The 26659-nt window shown below is 44.7% G+C and overlaps 1 long non-coding RNA gene across 1 annotated transcript in view; it reads left to right on the top strand.

Annotated features, from left to right (window-relative positions):
• LOC144296256 (uncharacterized) overlaps positions 1 to 3671 on the top strand; it is a 29067-nt gene extending 25396 nt beyond the window's left edge. The window contains exon 5 of the long non-coding RNA XR_013363418.1: positions 3015 to 3671. This is a non-coding gene — a long non-coding RNA (uncharacterized LOC144296256). The remainder of the gene's footprint in view (positions 1 to 3014) is intronic.
• The last annotated feature ends 22988 nt before the right edge of the window (positions 3672 to 26659 follow it).

Here is a 26659-nt window from a genome sequence, read left to right as displayed (position 1 = left end):
CACCTCTCATTCTCCTTGGAAAGGTGAACACCAACGATTCCATCTGTGCCCAGGCTGACACTGGGGCCATTTTGTGGCTTCCTCCTCCAGGCAGCATGGTTGCCTCTTCCTTTAACACTGACTTTCTGGATGACCTTTGCTGACCTTGGGGATGGCACACACTCCTTAACATTAGGAAGTCTCCCTCGGTGTCTGTAGATGTGATTAATGTCTGCAGAACTCTCTGAACACTCACAGTCTCCTGTTAATGAGAAGCAGGAACAGGAGACAGGATGTGGTCTTTCCCTGTCCTGAGTTAGTCAAGTTCTGGGCCTGGTGCCCCACCCTGAGTCACCCGCCTGCCCACCCACCCCCTACCCCCATCCAGCTCTCCTGTCAGCTTCGGGATATGGAAAACACACTGACAGCTTCTCTTCATAGGTTTAGCAAAGGGTCTAGCGTAGATCTTTGCAGTTTAGAAGTAAAGAACCCCATGTTTGTTGAATGAATTTTGTGTTTAAAACCTCTTTTTATAGGCTTGGCAGATAGTAAGAGCGCTTAAGGAGAAAGCGAAACAAGAATTGTCATAACATGCTTTGGTGATTCTAGGTACTCTTTTGAGCTTCAGGCAAAAAGGTAGCTAACAGAAGATAGAGATCCTGCTAGTAAATGCCTGAGAGCCCTTGCTCTCATCAGCCAAACCCTTCTGGAATTTCTGCAGACGGCCCAGATACCTTCCTGTTCCATTCTCCCCCTTGCAGAAATCAGATTAATCTGCTATCACGAGGGCCCCACGATGGCTCTTCTGGGCCCTCTTGCCTTTGTAGCTCCTTCCCATCCTAGTAGATTTTTGTGGGGCCTGTTATGGCCTCAGTTGTATCCCTTGCAAATTGATATGCTGAAGTCCTAACTCCCAGGACCTCAGAATGTGACTGCGTTTGGAGATGGGGCCTTAAAAGAGGTAATCAAGTTAAAACGAGGCCGTTAGGATGGGCCCTAATCCAGCATGACTGGTCCTCATAAGAGATCGGGACACACAGAGACCCCAGGGATGTGCTTGCACACACACAACGAAACACCGTGTGCAAAGGCGGCAGGAAGAAGGTCCCCTACAAGCCAATGAGAGAGGCCTCAGAGGGAAGCAATCCAGACAACACCTTGATCTTGATGAGAAAATAAATTTCTGCTGTAAGAGCAATTTTTGTCTGTGGCATTTTGTTATGCTAGCCCTAGTAAACGAACACAGGCCCTAAACTTTTTCATTTCTTTCTGATGTAACAACATTCCGTCTTTTTTTTTTCTGATTTTAAAAGAAATGGATAAAGTGTGTGGGCTCTGAGCCCCCTGTGGGGATGGAGACACAGCTCTGGTGACCTGGAGATGGTTTTCCGCTGAAGCTGGCTTCCCTCCCTGCATTCCTCATTGGTGCCCTTGGACAGCCGCTCACATTTTATTCCGGCCTAGAGCTAGGTCGCCGGAATAAGACAACTTTGCCACTTAGTAACCCAGCCTCCTCTGAGAATCTCTGAAGGGTGAGGCAATTTAGAAACACTTTGATAAACGCCAATTTAATAATCGGCAACATAGGTGTCAGATGACATAATCATAGGACAGTGTCGCCTCCAGGTGTCTGTGCCCCAGCAGCCGGCAAACCTCCAGTCCCTTTATTAAACTCTCTTTTGCATTCGAAATCAAAATAGGAGATGGGAAGTAGAAATGACTAGTAAGAGGTCACAGTTAGTGTTTTATTTAGCATGAAACAATTAAACAAATTTTATGTGTGACTTTGATGAAACAGCGAGATTATTAATTAGATCTAGAAGCCCCTGGGGTTCTCCTTTTTGCCATGACATTAGCTCCCTATTTGGCAGGGCTTGGGCAGACCTGGGGCCCAAGGCCAGAAGATTCTGCAGTGGCGTGTGGGTCCTCCAGTGTAGAAGGAAGGGACATGGGCTTCCCAGGCAGGAGGCAGGATGTCTACAAGGACACAGGCATGGAACAGGCTGTTGCCATCAAGACAGCCAAGTGGGCTGGGGCTGAGTCAGGGTGCAAAAGGAGGAGAGAAGACTCAAAGGTAGGAGGGCTGGACCGGTGATGGGGGCTGTATGTGCTCCCCTTCACAGAGCCTCATGGAGCTGCAAAACTAAGAGATCCTGACATTTCCCAGCATGCAAGATGTGAATCTGTGTGTAGAATGAGGAATAATGCCCCATACCCCCCCCCAAAAAAAAGATGTCCCATCCCAATCCCCCAAACCTGTGAATATATTGCCTTCAATGGCAACAAGGGACTTTGGAGATGTGATTACGTCAAGGATTCTGAGATTAACCTGGATTATTAGATTCGGGTGGGATCCCAGTCATCACAAAGACATGATTATAAGAGAAAGGTAGCAGTGCCAGCGTCAGAGAAGGAGGGAGACGGGGAGGCAGGGTGATGTGACCACGGAGAAAGGGTTCATGAGCCAAGCAACACAAGTGGCCTCTACGAGCTGGAAGCCAAGGAAGCAGATTCTCTTTTAGAGCTTCCAGAAGCAACACAGCCATGCCAATCTATTTCAGACTTCCGCCCTCCCGAACCGTAATATAATAAATTAGTGCTGTTTTAAGCTACTCCGTTTGTAGTAATTTGTTATAGCAGCTGCAGAAGACTCCTAACACTACGCAAGAAATGGCATTTCATCCAACCCTGGGAGCACACAGCCAGCCATCTCTCCGGGTGGTATGACAGTCCTGCCCAGGGGATCCCACATCCAGCCGGCTCACGGTCCAAGTGCTATACTCCTCCGTTCTTCATCTCGAACAGGCATTTTTGCAGTGAGTTGGGAGAAGCTATCTCAGAGGCTGCTAGCTCAGTGCAATTTTAAACCAGAGGTCCCCTCCCCCACCCCATCTAGCAGTTTGCTAGATCTTTAATGATACTCAAAACAAGAGTAGTTGCCATGGTAAAATACTGTAAATATCACCCAAGCAACTCTCAGGGATGCTTTTGCTTCAATAATTAATTGCCATGTTGCCATTTCTCCTGCCCTGTAGGTAAACACCGGCAGTGTGTGATCTTTCACAAGATGGTTGATCTCCAGAAGTGGATCCTAGTCCTGTTTACTTCCTCTTCTTTTAAATAGAATATCCAGAGCTTCCGAGGAAATGCTTTGGGTCTGAAGTGAGTTCTCTATCTTTGACTTAATAAAAGACATGTTGCTCCAGAATCACTGGTGAGAATTACAAAGATGATCATCTTCAGCTCTGTTCATGGAAGGGCTTTCTATGAATTAGATCAGGAGAATGGGATCTGGAGGAGGGACCCCCTCCCATAGGAATTAAGCAGAATGGTGTGAGATACGAGATCTTTTGCTGCCCTCAGAAGTTACCCAAGAATGCCTCCTTTGCCATGAAGATGGCTCGCACAGTGAATTGTTACAATCCTCCAGGGCCACCATCAGAGAAGCCTTGACTCCCTGCACCCCATGGGACAGAGAGGCCGAACTATCCTTGGGAGAAGTCCTACCCCTGGAAGCAGGACTGGAAGAGTCAAGGTTGAAGTGTCTGTGTGTGTGTGTGTGTGTGTGTGTGTGTGTGTGTGTGTGTGTGGACATCTTTCTATGTCAGTGAATCTATGGGTGTAGATGGATATTCATCCCTGTTAATGGCCGCAAAGCATTCCACTTTACTAGCATGTCACAATCTATCTATCCCAATCCATTATTTCTTTTTTTGTTTTTTTCAAATTTTTACTTAAATTCTAGTTAATTAAAGTATTGTGTAATATTGGTTGCAGGAATAGAATTCAGTGATTCATCACTTGCATATAACACCCAGTGCCCATCATCACAAGTGCCCTCCTTAATACCCATCCCCCACCCACCTCCCTCCAACAGTCCCCGGTTTGTTCTCTATCATTAAGAGTCTCTCTCTTTTTTTTTTTTAAAGATTTTATTTATTTATTTTAGAGAGAGAGAGAGAGAGAGCACAAGCACAGAGGGAAGGGAGAAGCGGGCTCTCTGCTCAGCAGAGATCACAGGGCTCAATCCATCCCAGGATCCTGAGATCATGGCCTGAGCTGAAGGCAGTTGCTTAACCACCTGAGCCATCCAGGCGCCCCTCATTAAGAGTCTCTTATGGTTTGTTTCCCTCTCTTTTTTTTTTTCCTTTCCCAATTTTCATCTGTTTTGGTCCTTAAATTCCACATATTAGTGAAATCATATGTTTGTCTTTCTCTGACAAACACCATTCTATGTATACTATATGTGTGTATATATGTATATAAACATACCACTTCTTCTTTATCCATTCATCAGTCAATGGACATTGAGGTTCTTTTCAGAGTTAGGCTATTGTTGATAATGCTGCTGTGAACATCTGGATGCATGTGCCCCTTCACATCTGTATTTTTGTATCCTTTGGGTAAATACCAAGTGGGTTTTTTGGTGCAGAAAACTCTGAGTTTAAAAAGCCAAACACATACATCCCTCCTCATCTCTCCGTGAACCTCGTTAATTATGTGTATACTTTTTTTCCCTTCTTCTTTTTTTTTTTTTTAAGAGAGGGTGGTTGAGGGGAGGAGCAATGGGGGTGGGAGAGAGAATCTTGAGCAGGTTCCATGCCCAGTATGGTGCCCAATATGAGGCTCCATCTCACAACCCTGAGATCATGACCTGAGCTGAAATCAAGAGTCAGATGCTTAATGAACTGAGCCCCTCGGGATCTTCTCCTCTTCTTTAATATCTCATTTACTTTTTATCATTATTATTATTATTATTATTATTATTATTATTATTATTATTTTAGAGATTCAACTGCTTCATGTTTTGAGGTTCAACAGCCTTCCCTGGCTTATCAATTCCCTGATTGTCAAAGACAAGCTTTGGTTTAGTTGGGGAGGGTGGGTAACCACAGAAGAAATACACACACCAGTCCATGATGGCAAACTAAGATGCTACTAAAGGAAGGGAACACGGTGCTGTGAGTGCCTCACAAAAGGACTCACCCAAATGGTGGAGGGGCTTGAAGGCTCCCCTTCATAGGAGGCTTCCCTAAGAAAACGACATTTTTGCTAAAGTCTGAGGACCATCTCAAGCTTCTCCAATCACTCTGGTCTTGCATCATCTTGCCAGGAATTTAAATTTTGATGCTCACAAAACTTAAGTTGAAAAAGAGAAAGGTTTGAATCACAACACCAACAGCAAAAAAAAAAACGTGATTTTAAATTCTGCTTTCCAGCCCTTGTGTCTTGGTGGAGGTTGGGCACAGGAGGGTGTTCCCATGCTGCTTTGTGCCCCGTCTGTCCACACTGGAGTGGACCATGGGGATAGAACTCCATCCATGTCAGTCGGGGGCCTTCGAGACCAGGAACTTTACTGAGCCCAGAACGTCTCAGGTGGTGGCCCGGTGCATCTGGGTGATGTGTCAGTGCCATTGAGCTGGCCCCCAGGGGCTGTTCACGTTCACCTTGTCACCTAGAGAGGTTTTACCTGACTTAACGGGCTTTTTAAAGCTTGACCTAATTGCACTGGGCTGTGTGGGATTCTTTGTGGTTCACATTCAGTGTTCCCACCAAGATCCAACTAATGTCAAAAACTTGACATCATTATAGAAAAAAGAACTCCCTTCAGTGAAGTGAATCACGAGTTGCAAATGTAACCTCAGGCATTTGGGGCTGAGGTAGTTCTAATATCTCAGAGAACAAAGGCATGGCAATTTGACAGCTTTTGTCGAGTGTCATAGAAATTTTCCATGTGAGGGAGTCCATTGCTTCATCCTAGGAGGTCCGAAGAAGCTTTATCCTGGCCTTAGGAAGGATGCAAGTGGAGCTGTGGCAAACTAGGAGTCCTTGACATTAATTCTGTTTTCTGCTTCCATGCTCTCCCCCAAAGATAGATCTTGCTGATCTTAAGGCTGCTCAGAAATGATGCCCAGCACTCTCCTTACTGTGCAGACTCACACGGGGATCTTCTAGAAAGTGCTCTGACCAACGCATGCCACAGCCTGGGGAAGGAGCCACAAGTATCAACAACTTGCCCCCAGGCCCTGCTCCCCACCCGCCCAGGCAGGACTATTGTGATGCTATAATTTCAAGGCCATGGAAAGAACCCTCTGGTCCATAAATGAACTGAGTTGAATAAATCTGTCCATGTTGGTCATTTCAAAAGCAACACAAAACAATGTAGAGTAATGACTCTGGGCCAGGAGCCCTGGCTCTGAATCCCAGCTCTGTCATCCACCAGCAGCATGATTTGGGGCAAGATCCTGAATCTCTCTGTCTCGGTTTCTATGTCTGCCAAGTGACAATGAAGACGTGCCCCCCGCCCCCCGACAAAGTGTTAGTGTGAGGATTAAATACGTTGATATATGGAAAGTGCTCAAAACAGCACATGGCCAGTGGTAAGAGCTTCATAGATGTGGTTACTATCAGACCATCCTTAAGAACCATCTGGGTGGTTGCAGGGTAGCCCTGGGGTGCAGGCTTGGAGCACAGTACCTAATGGGACTTTAAATACCCATCACCTCCCATGCTTGTGGGACAGATTTCAGCAGCTGCACAGCACCCTGACCAGTCTCCCCTGGGCTGGCTCACTGGCTATGCCCCACAGCCTCAACAGGCTCAGGCAAGCACATGGAGTGGGCTGCGTCACACCACTTGGATTAAGAACCAAACTTATGATCCTCGGGCGATGTCCTTGGCCCCACTGAGCCTCTCTGGTCTCCAGCCCAGGGTCAGGATGACAGTGCCTTCCTCATGGGGCCACCAGCCCAGCCCAGCCCAACCCAGGTCTGCAGGTCCCAGGTCTGGCCAATGCCTGGCCGCCATCTAGTGCCCAGGAAGAGGAAGTGAGCCTCTCCAGGCACAAAGGGACCCTTAACTCCAAGAATGTATGAGGGAGGACAGAGAGACTGTTCAATCCTGAGGACAACCCACTTTAGGAAGCCCTTCTAAAGGATCCCAGACCTGGTCTTTGCTTAAAGTCTCCCAGTACAGGGACTTCCTACTGCATTTTCGGACAACTGTAAATCCTAGAGCCCTATTCCTCAGCTAGAGTCCTGTTCCTTAAATTTTTAACATGCTGCTTTACCCCAAAGCTCCACTGAAGAATGGCAGTAGAAAGCAGGGAGAGATGAAAGGGGATGGGTGTGTGAATCACTGGTGCGGACTCACTGCTTGCAAGCTTCCACTTCTGTATCATTTCTCTCCCCTGCTTGCGAAACACCTGCCATGGTCCCTCCATGAAGATGTGGGAATAGAACAGTAACAAAAAACATCCAGCTTTGCCCCCCCATGGCTGGCTAGGAGAGAGCTGCAGTACCTCAACAGAAAGGAGGGGATTAACTCCATGGTCCTCATCCTCACTGCACATCGTGGCCACCCGGGAGCCCTTGAAAGCCATGGCCAGGTTCTCACTGAAGGTCAAATGTAACTCTCCCGGTCCAGGAATGGAGCTTTACAACTCTGTAAACTCCGTGTGGTTGCCTCACGGAGGGTAGAATTGACCCCCACCCCAAATTGCTTAGGATGTTGAGACTGGACCCCAGGAAGACATGAAAAGGGATATTTTTCACTCAATGGAACTTCTAGGGAGATGAGCCAGCTCATGGGCTTGAGCGGAGGCAGTGGTGGCAGTGGTGGCTTTGGTTTTCATCAGGGTTAGGAGTGGGCCAGGTTGACGGTTCCTGCACATGGGCCAGGTTTGAACTCCCCACGTGCCAAAGAAGGGGCTATCAGCATCCCTCTCAGCTTTCCCAGATGTGGGGCAGCTGAGGAGCAAGATGGGTGGTGCCTGGAAGCTGTCAGTGGCTAAGCATGGCAGGTGGAGTCTTTCTCTTGTTTATATCCCCAAGCAGCCCCGGCCCAGAACCACTGGATGAGACTAGTGTTTCCTCAAACCCCTGAAGAGAAGGATTATTAGAGGGAACTTGTTAAAACACAGATTCCTAGACCCCAATCCAGCCCCACGAGAAGAGGCTGGTAATCTGCACATCTGTCCAGAGGGTGCTCATCCAGTGGGAGGGCTGGGCAAGATGCTACAGATGGGCTCAGCGTCACTGTGGCCACTTCCTCTGTGAGCCCCTTTACAGTTTGCACAGGGCTTTCACACGCCATGACTTGACCACCATGTGAGCTATGAGGTAGACAGGGGACGTCCATGCTCTTTTGGACTGAGAAGGCTCAATGCTGTTGGTTTCTGTGTCTTACTCCCCCACAGGCACCAGCAGCCCTATCTGGATGGGGGTCCTGGGACAGAGTGCCTTTAGCATTCTGAGCTCACACCTCATGGGTGGGCCATAATCTCTACATTTTAGATCTCACTGTTTTCAAGTTGATAGACACGACTGCAAGAACTCTGTAGAGTCTCCTATCGAATGGAGCACGGGAGGCGAATGCTCGCCCAGTGGGCCTCCCCAGCCACACTGTGGTCCCATGGTCACCAGTCCACTCATGTGAGGGGTCAGCTGGATTTGGAGAGTTTATGTTAATAATTTAGCCACTCCAGACAGAATGCGCCAGGCACTAAGTCAATTATTGCATACATGCTCTTGCAGAGTCTACACCTCTGACAGGACAGTACTTGCTCCACCAGGCAGCAAGCTACATGTTTCCAAGGAGTTTGCTCATCTGGCTGGCGGATGGGTCTGGGACTTCCTGCTGGCCCTGTCCACAGTCTCAAGGGAGGAGGACAGTGACAGTGTTGGGGCACCAGGTATAAAATAATAGTCTCAGTACATTGTGTGTTTCAAAGGAATCAAAGTCTGGTTGGGTTGGCACAGCCACTTCTGAAAATAGTTTGTCAGTCTCTTAGTTCAGCACAAGCTTATCCCATGACCCAGCAGTTCCATTCCTACATAGGCATCCAAGAGAAATGAGAACGTGTCCACACAAAGACATGAATGTGAATGCTCACAGCAGCATTACTCACAACAGCCAACAAGCAGAAACAACCCAGAAGTCCTCTGACCATGAGTGGGTAACAAAATGGGATCCATCCATGCAATGGGAAATTACGAAAAGGAACGAAGTACTAATACAGGCAACAATGTGGATGAGCTCCCCAAATGTGCTGAGAGGAAGTAGCCAGACACAAAGGCTGCATATTGTATGATCTCATCCATATGAGATCTTCTAGAAAATGCAGAGCTGTGGCAGCAGAAACCGGGCCAGTGGCTGCCTGGGTGAGGATGGGAAGAGGTACTGACCATTTTGACCGGGTGATGGAGGTGTTCTTAAATTTGACTGTGAGGTTCATTGCACAGTTGTATGAATTCACAAAGTTATTGGACTGTATGCTTTAAAAGGATAAAATTTACCTTGATAAAACTCTTGCAAAAATCTAGTTGAATTAGGAAGCAACTGGTGAGGTCATGGAAGGCCTCACCTTTTCAGGGTATTGCTTGATTGTGATCCATCTTTGATCCATCTGCTTCTCCAAAGTAGATTACACAGGGTCTGTGCCCCAGAGGACATCCACAATGTGCAGAATGGTGAAGAAATGTGTTGGCATGCATGCTCACTCAGGGCCAGGCACCAATCTGAGCATCCCACATGTTACCATCCCAAGGTAATCATAGGAGGCCATCATTTTAGCAGTATCATCCCCATTGTAGAGCTGGGGACAGAGAAGTTGTGGAGCTTGTCCCAAGTCACTGACTGGTAAGCAATGGGCTAAAGCGGCCACCCAGAGCCACCTTCCAGGTTGCCCCTACACAGTGTGCCCTTTTATCAAGGGTTCTGGCCTTTTCCCACTTTCCCCTGGTCTCAGCCTTGTGGAGTAGATGTCATTGCACACGAGCCTCATTATGCATGAGGCCATGCCCAGAGTCTGTCTATGGCTCCGAGCCAACCCCTCCAGCAATGGCCTTGCTGCTCGCAGTACCTAGGCATTTCCTGCTGGGTGGAGGAAGCCCCGTAGGAACGCTCTGCTAGCAGCTTGTCCTTGCAGGGGCCAAAATCAAGCTGTTTGCCTCCTTTTGTGCTCCTTTTACCCCATTTGTGCACTAGTATGCTTGGGCTGCCATAGCAAAGGACCACAGACTGGGTAGCCTAAAGAACAGAAATGTCTTCTCTCATACTTCTGGTGGCTACAAGTCCAAGACTGAGTTGTCAACAAGGTTGGTTTCTTCTGAGGCCTCTCTCTTTGGCTGGTAAAGGGCCATCTTCCCACTGCCTATTCACATGGTCATCTCTCAATCAGTGTGTTCCTACGTCCTAATCTCTCTTCTCCTTATAAGGACATTGGTCATATTGGATTAGGGACCGCCCCAATGACCTCAATTTAACTTAATTACCTCTTCAAAGGGTACATAGAGTCACATTCTGGTGTACTCTGGGTTAGCACTTCAGCATATGACTTCAGGGAGGACGGGGAGGACACAGTTAGGCCTGTAACACCATGTCTCCATTAAAGGCACCATCACCTTCTGCCTCCAGGACAGAAGCCTGGGGTGCTACCTTCCCTCCCCTTCTTTCTCTAATCTGCCCACACTCACTGCACCCCTCCATTCTGACCTCCAATTCCTTGGTCTAGACTCATTACCTCCTTCTAGATGGTGACAACAGCCATCCTAACCCAATGACGTTCGCTTCTGAATAACCTCTCTGCAACACAACTCTCTGACCTGACTGTAGATCACCTCATGTCTTGGGCAGGGGCCTTGTCTTGCCTATGCCCCCAAACCCACAGGGTCCCGTGTGTCACACCTCTCCCTCCCCTGCCCCATTAAGTTCTAAGTAGCTCTTGCACCTCACTGACAATCAGGACTGCCAATGCCTACAGACTTTTGATGAATGGCCATTGAAGATGAGAAAGGACATGAGGGTAGTTGACACAAATAAGAGATATCCAAAGGGAAAGAGGCAAGTGAAATGATGAGGAAAGTTGCTGCCAAGAAGAGCCAGAGGATGTCTGTGAGATCTGGCCCAGAAATAATGAGGGTGCAGGCTGTGAGCAAGTGCTGTGCATCCGAAGCTCACTTGGACCTTGCTCATGAGAACAAAGAACCAGCTGTGGTCCTGAGAGTGGCCAGTTCTCTGCACAACAGCACAGAAGTGATAGGAACAATGCAGAGTCTTACAAAGATTCCAGAAATCCAGGATCCACAGGGAATCCATGGGAGCCATGGCAAAGACTGGGATCACAGAAGAGATGTTTAAGGACACTTTAGAAAATGTGGACCATCAGCAAGAAAAGGAAGAAGCAGCAGAAATGGAAACTGCCAAAATTCTGTGTGAAACTGCAGGAGGGCTCTGGGCAAAGCACACAGTCAAGGGATTGACACCTTTCTAGGGCCCGGACCTCCAGGAGTGATGGCCGCCTCAGAAGAGGAGCAGAAGGAGGAAGATCTGCTGGCTCGCCATGCACTGTAGCTAGCAAGCACCTAGCCATGTGCACCCCCAGGCCCCCCACCCACAATCTGCGCTCTGTGGTGATAGCCACTGCTTGTGTCTCTTGCTCTGCACCTGTCATGAAGCGTTGCATTTTGGAGAAGATTCTCTGCTAATATCTCCTCACTCTCTGCAGAGGTCTGGGGAGCTGTCTTGGATTCCAAAGGAGTATTTCTTATAAGAGATGGTATAATTAAATGCATTATTTCCAGGTGTATAAACAGAAGTATCTTGCTTGAGGGAGGACAAAGAATACTACCTTTTTACAAAGTACTTCTGAGAATAGCTTTGCATGTTCTTGCCTGAATGTTGGAAACTCTGCACATTTTTTACATCAGTTAAACATTGTATAAATGGATTTTAATGCATTTCTGCTTTGCAAAGAGGGAATGGTACCCAGGGATTGGGCTTTCCCTGAATGCAGGTCATATCTTGAATATTCCACATGCCCAGCATATAATAAATACTAATAATAAAAGTTTTAAAAAGTTAACTATGAAACAATGATGATGACGATAGTAGTGATACAAGAGTTGATGCTGTTAGTGATCTAGTCTTACCTCCAGTCCAGGCCTGTTCTGAGACCTTTGGCCTCTGTGTGTTGCTGATGCGGACGCTCTTTGCCTGTTCGAGTCTCCCTTTCTGGTTTATATTTCCACCTGACTTATAGGTACAGGTACATCATCTCAGCTGATGGACATCCTCCTAAGAAATTCTCTTCCTTTTTTCATTTCCTACCTTCTGTCCTAGCCCTACATTTTTTTTTTTTTGGTACCAGTTCCCCATTGAATTTCTTTTCTATCTTCCAAAATCCTTATCTTGAGATTTTTGGGTTAAGAGTTCATGAATCCTAAGTCAGTTACAAAGGGCATAAATGGAAAAAGAAGGGACTAGAAACTGAGAGTGGAAAAGATGGTAGAGTTAATGGCCAAGACAAGGGAGAGATATTTACAAAATGTCTTGGAGAAGATGAAGATAATGAACCAAGCCTTGGGCATGTACCTGGGCAGTCTGTAAATGGGGCCTGTGGCCTGGCTTTGGTATGAAGCGCTCTCACGGGCAGAGCAGGTGCATATTAGCCTGTGTCTGCTGGTCAGGGGGATCTGAGAAATAGTGAATGGGAACCAGGAAAACTCATTGCTGAGCTTCTCACCTAGACAAGGACACTTACATCTATCAGTGCCTAGAATTGTTACAATTAACAAAAGCCTTTTGGTTTCACCCCATTCTACCACAATCTCATTCCCATATTGTCTATCCTTCTACTCTCACTCAAGTTTTCATTCTTCCTCTGTCTCCCAAATAAATAACCTCCATGGTTCATATACCAGCCTATATCAAGAAATACTTCACCAAATGTTCCTTCTCCATCCTTGCCTTTACAGGAGTCTGGCTGCACCTGGCGGCAGTGCTCCCCAATCATCCTTTAGTGGAGACTGATGGTTCTCCTACACCCCCATACTCTCTCCCTTCCCTGCTACAATGAGGCAGTTATTCCTCCCTCTTCATAGCAACTTCCCACCAGACATCTCAACCTGGATGTCCTATCTCAATTCACCATGGCCAACCTTAACTCACATTTTCATTCCCAACCTGCCCCTCCCACCATGTCCCCATCTCAGCAAATGACTCGCCATCAATCCAGTTGCCAAACACAGAATCCTTGCCCCATTCTTTATTCTTCTCTTCCCCCTACAGGCAGTCAATTACTGAATCCCTTGGCTCTGCTCTCCAGATATCTGTAGCATCTTCTCCACTTCTCTCTGCCCACCCTTACAAGCACTACACTAATTCAGGGTCCCATTATCTTTCTTTTGGGTAACTGCAGCAGTTTGGTATCATTCTACCTGCCTTCCTTCTCCCATGACAATCCATTCCCCATATAGCTAAAGATTTCTAAAATGCAAATCTGATCACGCCATTTCTCTGCTTAAAACATTTTAATGACTCCCCACTGCCTAGAGTAAAATTCAAATTTTTCACCACGGATTACAAGGTCATTCATAATGGAACAGGGATAAAACAAAATCTACTAGGTAAGTATTTACATTCCCTCTCCCCTGTGAGCCCTCCCGCTGCCCTCCACACACATGCACACCTTCTAATGAAGGAGGCAACCGTGATCTGAGCTTTAATTCACTGCTCAGGGCAATGAGTGAGCAGCAGAACTGGAAGAAATCCAGAACGCCTAGATTGATTCACTTCAAAAACGAATGAAATCAAGTTGCTAACAAATTCAAAGGCCTGGCCTCAGGTCCCCAACGGGAAGGTGGGCTCAGACCTCTGGCTTTAGGACTGCCTGGGAAGTGCAGCCAGCCTTGTCACAGGGGCCTGGCATCCAGGGGCAGGGCCTGAAAGAGGCAACTTCCAATGGGATCCCATTATTACAAATACCAAAAAAATAAATCAAAACCACTGCCTGAAGAACTTGCATAATTATTTTAGATGTGAAGAAAAGTGTACACATGGAGCTTAAAATTTTAATGAACATATTTCCTTAAAAAGTGTGTCTACAGACTCAACTTTCTTTTAGAAATTATAATAATAATAAATATCTCAGGCACTTACTCTATGATGTGCATTTTCTACATGTTCTCTTTTTACTCCTCTTACCTTTATTATATCCATTTTGCCGGTAAGAAAACAAACTTACAGAGGTTAAGCAACAAATATACATAGCTAGGAAGTGGCAGAGCCAAAAAAAACAAACTCCAACTTGCCTGGTGGCATAGCCCAAGCAGATAGTGGCTGCTTTAGAGTATCAGACATCTCTTCTGAAACAAGACCGATGTCTCAGCTTAAATTCCCTAGAAGCAGAGCCTGAGTCAGAGACTCAGGTACAGGTGATGTATTGAAGAAGGTGCTCTGTAGGAGATACCTCTAAGGGAAGGAGAAAGCAAGAGAGGAAGGAGAAAGAGCAAAGCAAGAATGTGCCTTCAGATAAAATCTAGTCTTGGATTAATCAACAAAATGGAAGGAAGGGGTGTCTCCACAAAATTGTCCCATCTGGAGGCAAAGAGAATAGGCTCTATTAGTCAGCATGCTGAAAGATGAGTGCCCATTAGGTAAAGAGTATCTAATAGATTCTATACTCCAAAAATACACAAATACTCAAGCAAAAAGGCCGTGAAATTTCTCAAACTCTCTAAATCTAAGTTGGGAATAAAAACGCCATTCTTCTTCATTCATCAAAACAAGTCTGTAACCCCCTTAGATAGTCCTAAAGCATTAGGCTGGAATCACAAAGCATTGGCCAGTAGTAAACAAAATCCTAAGGTGGCCCCATCACCCTCAACCCTGCATTAATGCCCTGAGTGAACCCCTCCCCGTGAGTGCTGCAGGGAGATGCAGACAGCTGCACTGTGAACTGGCTATGGAGAGGGCCATGTAGAGGGAACCATGGGAGGCACTGAAAGCCACCAAGAGCAGTCCCCTGCTAATGGCCAGCAAGAAAACCAGTACCTCTGTCCTATTGTCCTAAGATCAGTCATGCCAACGGCAGGAGGGAGTGTGGAAGCAGATTCTTCCTCAGTCAAGCCTCCAGATGGGAACGCAGCCTGACCAACACAGAGACTGTAGCTTTGTGAGACAGCAGGCAGAGAACTCAGCTAAGCCATGTCCAGACTCCTGGCCCATGGAAACTGTGAGATGATGAAGTGAGAAGGTGCTCTGTAGGAGACACCTGTAAGGAAAGGAGAAAGCAAGAGGGAGGGGAGAGAGCAAAGCAAGAATGTGTCTTCAGATAAAATCTAGTATTTGATTAATCAACAGAATTGAAGGGAGGGGTGTCTCCACAATATTGTCCCATCTGGAGGCAAAGGGAGCAGGCTCTATTAGTCAGCACACAGAGTATGCTGATTTATGCTACTAACTTTGTGATGATTTGATAGTAGCAACAGAAAACTAATATAAGGCAGCATTGAGTATTGGACTAGATTTATGAGTCATGCATTGATTGACACATAGATGTGTAAATATATTCCAAAAGTGCAGGGGCTATTATTATACCTGTAGGAAAAGGGCTCAGAAGACTACTGTCAGGTACAGTGTACTTGTTCATTGAATAACACGTAATTAAGTGCAGCAGAGTTCATTTTGGAACTTATACAAGACGTTATACATATAATTTCAAGCATATCAACACACAACAAATCATAATTTAGCAAGCTACAAAAACATCTGATTCTCTAATTTGTTAATAAAACCCCACATTTCACATCTCAAATAATTGCTCTATATTATTTATAATATAATTACAATTGCTCTATATTGTAGCAATAGGAAATTTCCCATTTTATTTTCTTTTTAAGAAATAACACTCAAACCTCAGGGTTAGAATAACAAAGGTTGACTAGCTATATTTTATCTTATTTATTTAATTTTTTTAAAAGATTTTATTTATTTATCCATGAGACCTAGAAAGAAAGAGGCAGAGACACAGGCAGAGGGAGAAGCAGGCTCCATGCAGGGAGCCCGACATGGGACTCAATCCTGGGACTCCAGGATCATGCCCTGGGCCAAAGGCAGGTGCTAAACTGCCGAGCCACCCAGGCGTCCCTTGACTAGCTATATTTTAAACGACTTCAACCCATTTCTCATTTTAAAAATCATAAAGATAGTCAAAAATGGAGAGGAAAAGCCAGAGGTCAATTTCAAGGTGAAATTTCTGCTGTGGTAGAGACTAAGGTAGGTGGATCGAGAAATACATGTGCCATCTTCTGAACTTAAAAAAATGTATACGAGTCATTGATTTTCTACAATTTCTTGTTGACAACAAAAGTCAAAAAGCCAGCTAGCCATCAGTCAGCTTTGCAGACACTTTTTTCTGAATGAGGAAGATCAGGGCACAGCAGCCTCCCTTCCCACCCTTGACCCATGAGCACCCTCCCCGCGCTCCCCGTCACAGACCATAACCCTCTGCAGGCAGCAGAAGGGCAAAAGGGGGGAATGTGCAGAGGCCACCGCTTTCTGGGATGCTCTCTAACCATGAATAGGGTAGCTTCAAGCCAGGAGCCCAGACTGCAGGGGAAGCCCGTCCTGACAACCACAGCACTTAGCCAAAGAACCACACCCTACGCATCACCACTGATTTAGTTACAAAAAATAAAATGACTGATAAGGCAGGACATGAGTCAATGCTAGTCATGCACTGGAAGTAATCAGAATTTGCTTACTGTAGCCCTGCAGCTGTGCTCATCTGGTTGAGTTAAGGTCTAACTCTACAGCCCTGACTCCTCGCCACCAGGCCATTGCCCTTCCAGAATTGGGAATGCCTGAAAAGCTTTGCAAGTTGGCCATGGGCCTAGATACATAGACACATGATAGATGGATAGATAGATAGATGAGATGATAGAGATAGATGGTATAGGTACAGGTACAGATATAGGTACAGGTATAGGTACAGATGAAGCTGCATTTGTGTTTAGATCTTATTTCTGGAAGCCTCCAGCCTTGGGGAGGGGCAAATCCTGCCTCAGCCAGTCTGTTAGCAAAATGCTCAACCTAAGGTGGAAGTCTCCACATTCCTGAATGAATGGGAGAAAAAAACAAAAAAAAAAACAAAAAAACAGCAGCCTCTGCCCTCTGTAGCTTCTGCCTCATAATGGTATGCAAATGATGATGCAAGTAATTAGCATTAGTAATTAGAAAATGTGTCGGAGATGCTGAGGACCTCTCCCAGAGATGCCGTTTGCATCTCGAGCAGAGGAAAGATTTGTTAGCAAATTACTTCCCAACAAGTCTATTAGAATTTCATTTCTGGACCATTTATTTATTTATTTATGCTGCTCACGATATTCAGGAATCAATTTATTGCTACCTGGAGATGACTTTCACTGATGAGGACAAAGACATTTTCCCGTCACTCTTAATACCATCATTTGCATGCGTCCCTGTGGCCTCACTGGCTGCCCAGGAGCTGCCAGTTTTAACATCCCAGCACGATTTGCAAATGCAACCTTTGCTATCTGAGGTCTCATCGGTCTCCAGGTAGAGCCTGGGTGTGTGGCCAGGAGAGCCTCTGGTACCTGTGACACCCCGGAGCTTACCCCCGACCACTTCTGCCTCAGGGCAACCTTGACTCTGTCCAAGAGGCCACCATGCCCCTCTGTTCCCTAGCAAGCTGGCACATGGCTCTGGCTGTTAGGACAGACCTCCTTGCCCTGATTCCCAGCCTGCCTTCCCGGACTCACACCCTGGTATCCTCGTTCTGGGGCCTTGCAGAGCATGGAGTGTGCCCAGGAACACCCGGAGTCCTGAGAAGGAAACAACTCCTTTTCAGAAACCAGTCGAGCTATTTGGCACAAGGCATGCCTCTGTGTACTGTATAAACAAAACAAATTGACAAAATGATGAGGGAAACCTCTTCCCCTTCCAACCTGCCCTCCGGGAGAGCTGGGCACAGCTCAGTGTGGAGGCTGGAGGTGAGTGGCAGGGCCGGCAGCAGGTGATTGGCAGTGTGGAGAGCCTTCTTGAGCCCCAGGACCCCCAACCACGGGATGGAGGACATGGTAGATGGTGGACACCCACCCAGGGGTCTAAAGACAGCAGCAGGGTGATGTGAAAACCACCCCCTCCTCCCACCATGGACTCCAGGAAGATGAGATTGGGCAAAAATCTCCAGGAAGAGCTGACTCTGCGTGTTAATCAAGCAGGCAGGGGTGGGGGAGGGTTCGGAGCATAGATATTTATGGGATTCCCATAAAGTAATAGTTTTATAATTATCGATGGGGGCAGCTGGAAAAACCAAAGGACTCCCCCTTAGTGATACTCTTATCTTCAAAAAGATGGTCCTTCCAAGATCGGAAAAGTTTGTGTTGATATCTATGACCATTGTTTTATGCAATCATCTAACTCGTGTACTATTAATTAAAGCCTTTTACAATTTGTTATTAATTATCCTTCCTCCTCCTAAGTGAATCAAAAGAGGCTGTCTATTCCTCACCCAAGAGGAATCTGGAACTTGGGCAAATATGTGTTTAATGGATAAGAGGTATTTAATAAAACTCCAGGCTTACAAATAAAAATATAAAATCCACTTAGCTCAAATTATCTCTTGGAAGGCCTTTGGCTTCATCAGATTAGGCTATAGAAATCTGCATACTCCAGTCAGGAAGCTAAAGAAATAATGTCAGAATAGGGCTCAGAGGGGTGCTTTGGATGTTTCTTTTTCTCCTTTTCTGGTTCAAGCTTTTCCCAGATTCCTGCTGTTTATTGGGGTGTTTTTGTTGTTGTTGTTGTTGTTTTTTCTTAGCAGCCTGATACAATCAACCAGGCCTCACCAGGAGCCATTCCGCATGATGAAGGACGGGCAGTCACAGCCAGCGCTCCATCACCACATAGATGAGGTTTCTCTGCTACGGGCTCGTTTATTTTCTCATTGTTCAACTACCTGGTTTCTTATCTCACCTTTACCCCAGAGATTCTCCGGAGATCATTTATATGATTCTATGATAGCCTTGCAATATCCACGCTACCGAACATCACAGGGAGCGGTCTTGGAGGAGGATCTGCAATCAGAGCTGTAAACGTTGATCTTTTGTTTCAAGACTTATAAGTCATGGATTTGTGTTGCTAGGGACGTCTATCTGTGTCTTTTACTTTGTTATATTGGCACCGCAGATTGCTCACATAATTCGTTACAGGGCATCCACGTTTCATAGGAATGTTACGGAAAGTAGTTCATAGTCCCATCTTTGTGAGATTTGAAACAAGCTCGACACGGACACTTTTCTACTTTTAGATTTAAGCCAAGGTCGGGCTAAAAGCAGGGGAAGAGTGAGAAGTGGCCCAGAATTTGCTACACTGCCCATCCTGGTGCTGGACGCTGTGCCAGGGGCAGGACACACCATATGCTGTGTCAGCCTTCCTCGTGGTTCCGTCCAAACGCACAGTTGTACACAATCATCTTCCCATTATCTGTGGGAAGGGGTAGAGTGTGCAAGGGGGAGGAGAGGGAGGAAGTTACAGAGATGTCAAAATCACCGCAGGTAATCCAGAAGGTCCGGGCCGGACTGACCTCCTCTAAAACACAGGGGGAGGGGCAGGCTCATCTCCCCATCGGACTGTGTCATCAGGCAATCTCTGTCTATCCCTGATTTCTTAGGATCGAGCCCTGGGAGGAATGGGGGTGGCCACGCTGGTGGGATCAAGTTCAACTGAAGCAGTTGTAAAACAGGTTCAGGATCACTCAGAAGCATGGTAGAAATGGGGGCCCCACTTGGGCTTGCATGAGTATGTCATGGATATTACAGGAAGGGCCTAAAGGCAGCTGAAGCAGCATTGTTGAATTAGGAGAAAACAGTCATTCCTGGATAAACACAGCAGCTGTTGGATACTTTAAAGGTAAAATCATGAAACACGATGATACTTGTCATTTTTAGACCCTATCCTGATTCTGGACACTAAGGTAAGTTGCTTTGTGGATATTCACCCACTTTATCACTTTATCCTCAGAGCAAGTCTATCAGAGGGGCATTTATACTCCACGTGGCTCAGAAGGAAGCTGTGTGACCCATGTGGTTCTGCTAAGGTCATACAGACACCAAGCACCACACACAGGAGCCAGCCCAGCCTGCTGGACTCCCCCGTTGGTGCTCTCCAGGAAGGACAGTTCCTCAAAGGGGCTCCTGCTCTAGCACCCATCACAGGCAGGCTGGCTCCACTGGCCCAGAAGAAGGAGAGAGTCAGCCAACACAGTTAATTTTGAAGAAAACAAAATTTCTTCAATCTAAAGAACATTCTTTTTTTTTTTAAGATTTTATTTATTTATTCATGAGAGACACAGACAGAGAGAGAGGCAGAGACACAGGCAGAGGGAGAAGCAGGCTCCATGCAGGGAGCCTGATGTGGGACTTGATCCCGGGACTCCAGGATCACACCCCGGGCTGAAGGCGGCGCTGACCCGCTGAGCCACCCGGGCTGCCCTGAAGAACACTCTTTAACTTTAATATTGTCCTTCTGAAGTTTTCCTTGACATTAGAATGTCTTTTCTTCCGTAAATTGATAGTGCTAAGGGTAAGTAGTATTTTCTTTAAAGAATATCATTTTTTAAAAAATAGAAATCTGGGATCCCTGGGTGGCTCAGTGGATCAGTGCCTGCCTTCAGCCCAGGGCATGATCCTGGAGTCCTGAGATCGAGTCCTGCGTTGGGCTCCCTACATGGAGCTTGCTTCTCCCTCTGCCTGTGTCTCTGCCCCCCTCTCTCTCTATGTCTACCATGAATAAATAAATAAAATATTTTTTAAAATTAAAAAATAAAAATAATAAAAAAATAGAAATCTGCCAACACATATGGTAACCCAGAATATAAATCTACACCATGTGAGCCAGGTTACCCAAGGGTCTGTGAGCGACCCATCCAGCATCTGCATCTGTCACATGTGTTGGCAAAGAGAGGATGGTGGCGGGTGAGGGGCAGATGTTCACCATCCCTCTGGCCTCAAGGCTGCCCTCAGGCCATTCTGAGAACATCCTATCATCACCGGATCAGAGGGAGAGGATCTGCTTCACGTCCCATTCCTGGGACCAGGTGCCCAAGTCCACCCTCTACCCAGTGGCCTTGCCTGCTAGAAAGCAAGTGTCTCTAGAAGACATGTCCGTGGGATCCATACTCAAAGAGGCTAAGTGGTTGTTATGCTCCTTCTGCCCTGCCCTCAGGACAACCTGCAGGTCCTTCTTCCTTTTGTGTTGGCAGGATTCTGTTCTTCTTCTTCTATCTCCCCAGTGGTCTCTTTCCAGCAGGCTTCCCCTCCCCACCAGCTGCCCTTGCTGGTCCCTGGGAGTGGAGAAACTGGTTCTCCAAGAATCCTGTGGCTTGGTGCTGAGCTTTTTTTTCCTCAGAGGTTCCTTTGAGTCTTTCTCTCTGCTTTGGTGTAGGCTGCGGTGACCTGGCAGATGGAGAAGAGCAGAGGGGAGGGTCAATATTCCAGCTGTGCTATGGACTGAATGTGTGGGTCCCCCCGAAGGCATAGACTGAAGCCTAAATCCCAAGGTGATGGTACCTGAGGCAGAGCCTTTGGGAGGTGATTAGGTCAGGATGGGGTGGTGGGGAGGGACTGGTGGTGGGGAGCCTTCATGAATGGGATTAACACCCTTATGAAAAGAGGAGGAGACTCGGGATCACCTTCTCTCCGTTCTCTGCCATTGAAGACACAATAGAAGGCCGTCTGCCAACCAGGACCCAGGCCCTCATCAGACACTGGGTCTGCCAGTGCCTTGATCTTGGACTTGCCGCCTCCAGAGCTGGTCAGACCAAGAAGACTCGCTCTCCATTTAGTCCTAACAACAATTCTATGTGGAGACTTTTATCATCCCGATCTTGCAGATGAGAAGGCTGACATAGGATGAGTTTGAGTAAATTTTTCCAAAGGTCATGGGTGGTGAATCAGGACCAAGTCTCAAATCTGTCTAACTCCCAATGCCGCCTGGTCTCGGTCACGCAAACAGCAGCTGCCAGCACCTGTGTAGTGTAGTGTACCCCGGTCGTGTGCCTCCTCCTCCTGTCTGGAGGCACTTCCCTTATGCATAACGAGGTGCCTCTCCTCCTGGCTGGCTGAACAAGTTCAGCTGGCCCCCCACTACTGCAGATTCCCTCCAAAGGGTTAAGTTTCCATGGGTAGAAAATTCATCAACAGGCCCTGTGCTTTCTTCATTCCCTTATTCAGAATACCAGATGCTTCATGGGAAAATGTATTCAGAAGATAAAGCTTCCCCTTGGCCTACCTTACAGGGCTTCCCTCTATCTGCGCAGTGAACTCGATCTAAAAAAGCCTCTCAGCATTTGAAAGCCCTTGCCCTGTGTAGTCAAAAGATCACAGACCTTAGGACTGCTTGCTGCCAAGAGTAAGAGCAAGATATCACTTACCTCCCTCTACCCACCTACTTTCACTACCTCTATCTGGAGATCTTAAGTTTTACTTGAGACTTGGATGCAATTCTCTCCTCCTGTCACCAGTGATGACAGGATCAGTCAAGGGTCTTTGAGTGGATCCAGGGTAAACTGCAAATACCAGTGCCTTTTGGCCAGGTAGTCTGAAAATATTACATGGATGCTGGGAATCCATATATTGGAGCAAGGCAGAGGCTCCCTGCTTCTATATCTGGTTTATGAGGATCACATCCAGAACATAGACCCACAGCCTAGACATCAGAACACATGGACACAGGGTATTTGGGTCATGGGTAACAATGAAGTCTTATCTCAGAAATATACATATAAAAAAGTTTCAGTCCAATTGTAAAATGTCAAAGAACCTTGAATTCCAGATTTTCAGTAGTTTGAATATAGTTACTAAGGTTGTATCACTTTAACATTTTACTCATCCCAACTGTGATGCCAATAAGAAAATCAGTTGTGCAAAAAATTTATTTATAATCTGGGGGAACGACTCTAGAAATTTTCAGCAGATTTGAAAAGAAATACCTGAACAATAACGGGAATAATGATAATTTTGGAGTAGGTATTCTTTTGAAACTTAAAGATTTGTAAATGGGACTCTAGGTAATAAATTACCATCTACTCACTCAAAACAAGTTGAGAAAAATAAAATATACCTGAAACCTACAGTCAAAAATATCTATTTCTCATAAGTATATGTTTGCCGTTATTGAGTTTTTATTTTTCTGAAGAAAAAAAAAGGAAAAGAAAAGCTTTTGCAACTTATTAGTAATTGACCTAAAGATAAAAAGAAGAAAGAGCTCAAATGATGAACTCAGTTTGATTTCTATAAAAGATCCAAAATTCTAAAATATATCATTAGCACATCTATTATTTCCTATTGCTATATAACAAATCATCATAAAACATAGTGGCTTAAAACAACTATAATTATATTTTACCTCTCACAGATTTTGCAGGTCAGAAATTCCAGAGCAGCTTGGTTAAGTGGTTCTGGTTCTGAGTTTCTCATCAGGTTGAGTTAAAAAGTTGGTTGTCCATAATCATCCGAAGGCTTGCCTGGGGCTGGAGAACAAAATTCCAAAGTTGCTCCCTCATGTGACTGGCAGGTTGGTATGACAAGTTATTTCCCCTCCACGTGAACCTCAACATGGGGCTGCCTTTCCAGTGTGGCTATAGCTTCCCCCAGAGTAAGTGATCGGAGAGATCAAAACAGAGACTGAAACCCCTTTCATGATCTAGCCTCAGAAATCACAGGTTGTAACTTCCACCATATTCTACTGGGTTCCAGGGCCAGCCCTGATTCAATGTAGATGGGGTGATACAAAGTGTTCATACAGGGATGAGAACCATCAAGTGCCATCTTCTTGCTCTTACAGAATAATAAGACTGAAATGTATGAGTGAGGTCACCATTATCTAAGACTATAAGATGATACATAATAATATATTGTTCAGGTGCAATGAAAAAATAATAGCCAATCTAATAGTTCATATTTTCTTTTAAAAAATATTATATTATATTTTATTTATTTATTTATCTATTTGTCTGTTTATTTATTTATTTATTTATTTATTTATTTATTTATGAGAGAGCATGAGTGGAGAGAAGGGCAGGGAGGAGCAGAGGGGAGAGAGATAGAGGAGGAAAGAAACTCAAGGAGACTCTGCACTGAGCACAGAGACTGACATGGGGTTCAATCTAATAACCCTGAGATCATGACCTGAGTGGAAACCAAGACTCAGATGCTTAACCCACTGAGCCGTTCAGGCACTCCAAATAGTTCATATTTTCCAAATAGTTCATGATTATTTCTCTGAATTTTCTAAAGAAAGGCAGTAGAATTGATATTGCATAGGAAAATAGCAATCTCTACCACAATTGTTAGTTTTTATAAGACATTTTACCAAATATTTCCGTTGTTATTATTAACAAAGAGATAACTAGAATCAACACACATCAGTTATAAAAATATTTCTTCAAAAAAATCAAAATTGATTTTGGTGAAATAGGGTGTGGTCTGGGATGTCACTCCCCATAGGAGGTGGGGCCACTCAATTAGGAAGGAATTTTAACGATCCTCCTGAAGAATATGCTAATCACTACCAATGTATAATTGCTCTATAAATATATCGATTTCTTTTATATATAGTTTTGCATTTCCTTTCCATGAGATTTGGTGAGAAATTGAATAATTTTCAAAATGATATTAGTTGTATTACTATTAGTTTATGTTTTATATAACAGAATATGTAAATAAAGTGGCTTAAAACAAAATAGAAGATTATCTCTCTGTTTTAAAAATGAAAGCCAGATATCAGTAGCCCAGGGCTGGTACAGCAGCTCTGTGATAATCAAGGACCCTTCTGTCTTCCTGCTATACCCTCCAAATGCTTTGTCTCCGTTGTTATGTTTGCTTCATAATATAAGTTGGATGACAACAAGAGCTCCATCAGTCTGAATTCCAGGCTATAAAGGAGAAGGAGGAGGAGGAGGAGGGAGGAGGAGGAAGAACAGGAGGAGGAGGAAAAGAAGAAGTGCAGCCAGTTGACTTGAAGGAACTTCTTAGAAGTCCCACTTGATGCTTCTGCTCATACTACATTGGTAGAACTTCATTACATAGCCACATCTGCCTGCAAGGAGAGTTGGAAAATGTAATCTTTGTTCTAAGTGACTAAAATCATGATTATTTCTCTGAATTTTCCAAAGAAAAGCAGTAGAATTGATATGCATAGGGAAATAGCAATGTCTACCACAATTGTCAATTTTTATAAGACATGATTTATGCATTTACAAAAAAAAAGTTTGACAAATTAAAAATATCCAATAAAAAGAAAGTAAAAATAAATCATACTGGAAGCTACCCAATAGTTCCAAACATGTTGATTGCTTGTTGTTCTAATTGAGATTTAGGAAATTTTTAAATAGCTGAAATATTGAGAGTTTATTGAGCAATTCTTCAGTGATACAAGCAGCCAGTGAGTCGGTGGCTTGTGAACATCAGTATAAATGTAGATTGTCATTTCTTTACCAAATGCTGAGTGTTACAGACGTTTAAAAATATGCTTCATAGAGAAATGAGAGATATTATTTTTTTTCTCCAAAAGGAAAAGAAATGCTGTATTTAGATTCGATAGAAATGACAAAAGTAAAGGAGTTATGCTAAGATTGATTTATAAGGATTTTGAAATCATAATAGTCTTCTCTTTAGAAGAGATGAAATATTTGGAAGGCAAGTATAAGAATGTGGAATGCGGAAATATGGTTAGCAGATTAAGAGAAATTATATATTATATGGGTACGTAAGTGTATATGTAAATATATAATCAGTAATTATTACCAATGTTTGGATACATACTATAAAAATATACTTTAAATATTTTAAATTATTTTTTGTTGAAGTATAGTTGATATACAATGTTAGATTAGTTTTAGGTGTACCTCATGGTTATTTGACAAGTTTGTACATAATGCTGTGCTCACAACAAGCACAGATACCATCTGTCCCCATACAATGTTGTTACAAGACCATTGGCTATATTCCCTATGCCAAGCTCTTTAACTCCATGATTTATCCATTCCATAACTGGAAGCCAGCATCTGCCACTTGCCTTCACCCATTTTGCCCATCTACCCACCCCAGTCCCCTCTGGCACTACATTTTAATTCTTAAGGTAACTAAAAAATGAAAAAAATTTCATTTACTGAAAAATGAAAAAAAATCAAAATTATATTTAAATGAAGAGTCACTGTATGAAGTATAAAAAAAATTAAATGTGTGTGAATTTTACAGATTCATTGCAAACCTCAGTCCAAGAAATGCGGTATGCCTGGTGCTCTGAAACCATTGTTGCTCGTCTGTTGCTATCCATGTAAGTAATCTTGGCTGTTTCTAATACGGTCCTCGAAATAAAAAAATAAAGTTACTGTGTTGTCAGCACTACTAGATTTTGGGTTGACCTAGCCAATCATGGCAGTGAGGGCAGAGGGCTCGTTTTCAATTCTAAGTTGCCTACAAATATACTTACACAGCTCAAGGGGGAATGGAAGCTAGAGGTTCAGAGACCTGACACAGATTCCTACTGAGTGGAAATTGTGACCGAATTCATGGAGCCTGAAAGACTCGCTGCTGGTGTACAAAACCTGGCCGTTAAAACGGAGCAGAGGTGATGGCTTATTAACTTAATTTCCCCATGAGGATTTTATACTTCAGTTATTGTGAGTTAAAGTTAGAAATGTAAGATAGAGCTCTAAAATTGCTCCTGCGATTTTAATTGTGTCTCTCTCCTTCTTTCTAATGAAGTTAAATTTTAAAAATTGAAAAGCCATTTTATGAAAATGTTTCATACCATCCTAAAACAAAGAACTAGATATTTCCGGCCAAGATGGATTAATAGGAAGCGTTTTTTTAGA

Source organism: Canis aureus, chromosome 24 (genome assembly GCF_053574225.1).
Source record: "Canis aureus isolate CA01 chromosome 24, VMU_Caureus_v.1.0, whole genome shotgun sequence".
Taxonomy (NCBI): Eukaryota; Metazoa; Chordata; class Mammalia; order Carnivora; family Canidae; genus Canis; species Canis aureus.
This window is presented reverse-complemented; position numbering and strand designations above follow the sequence as displayed.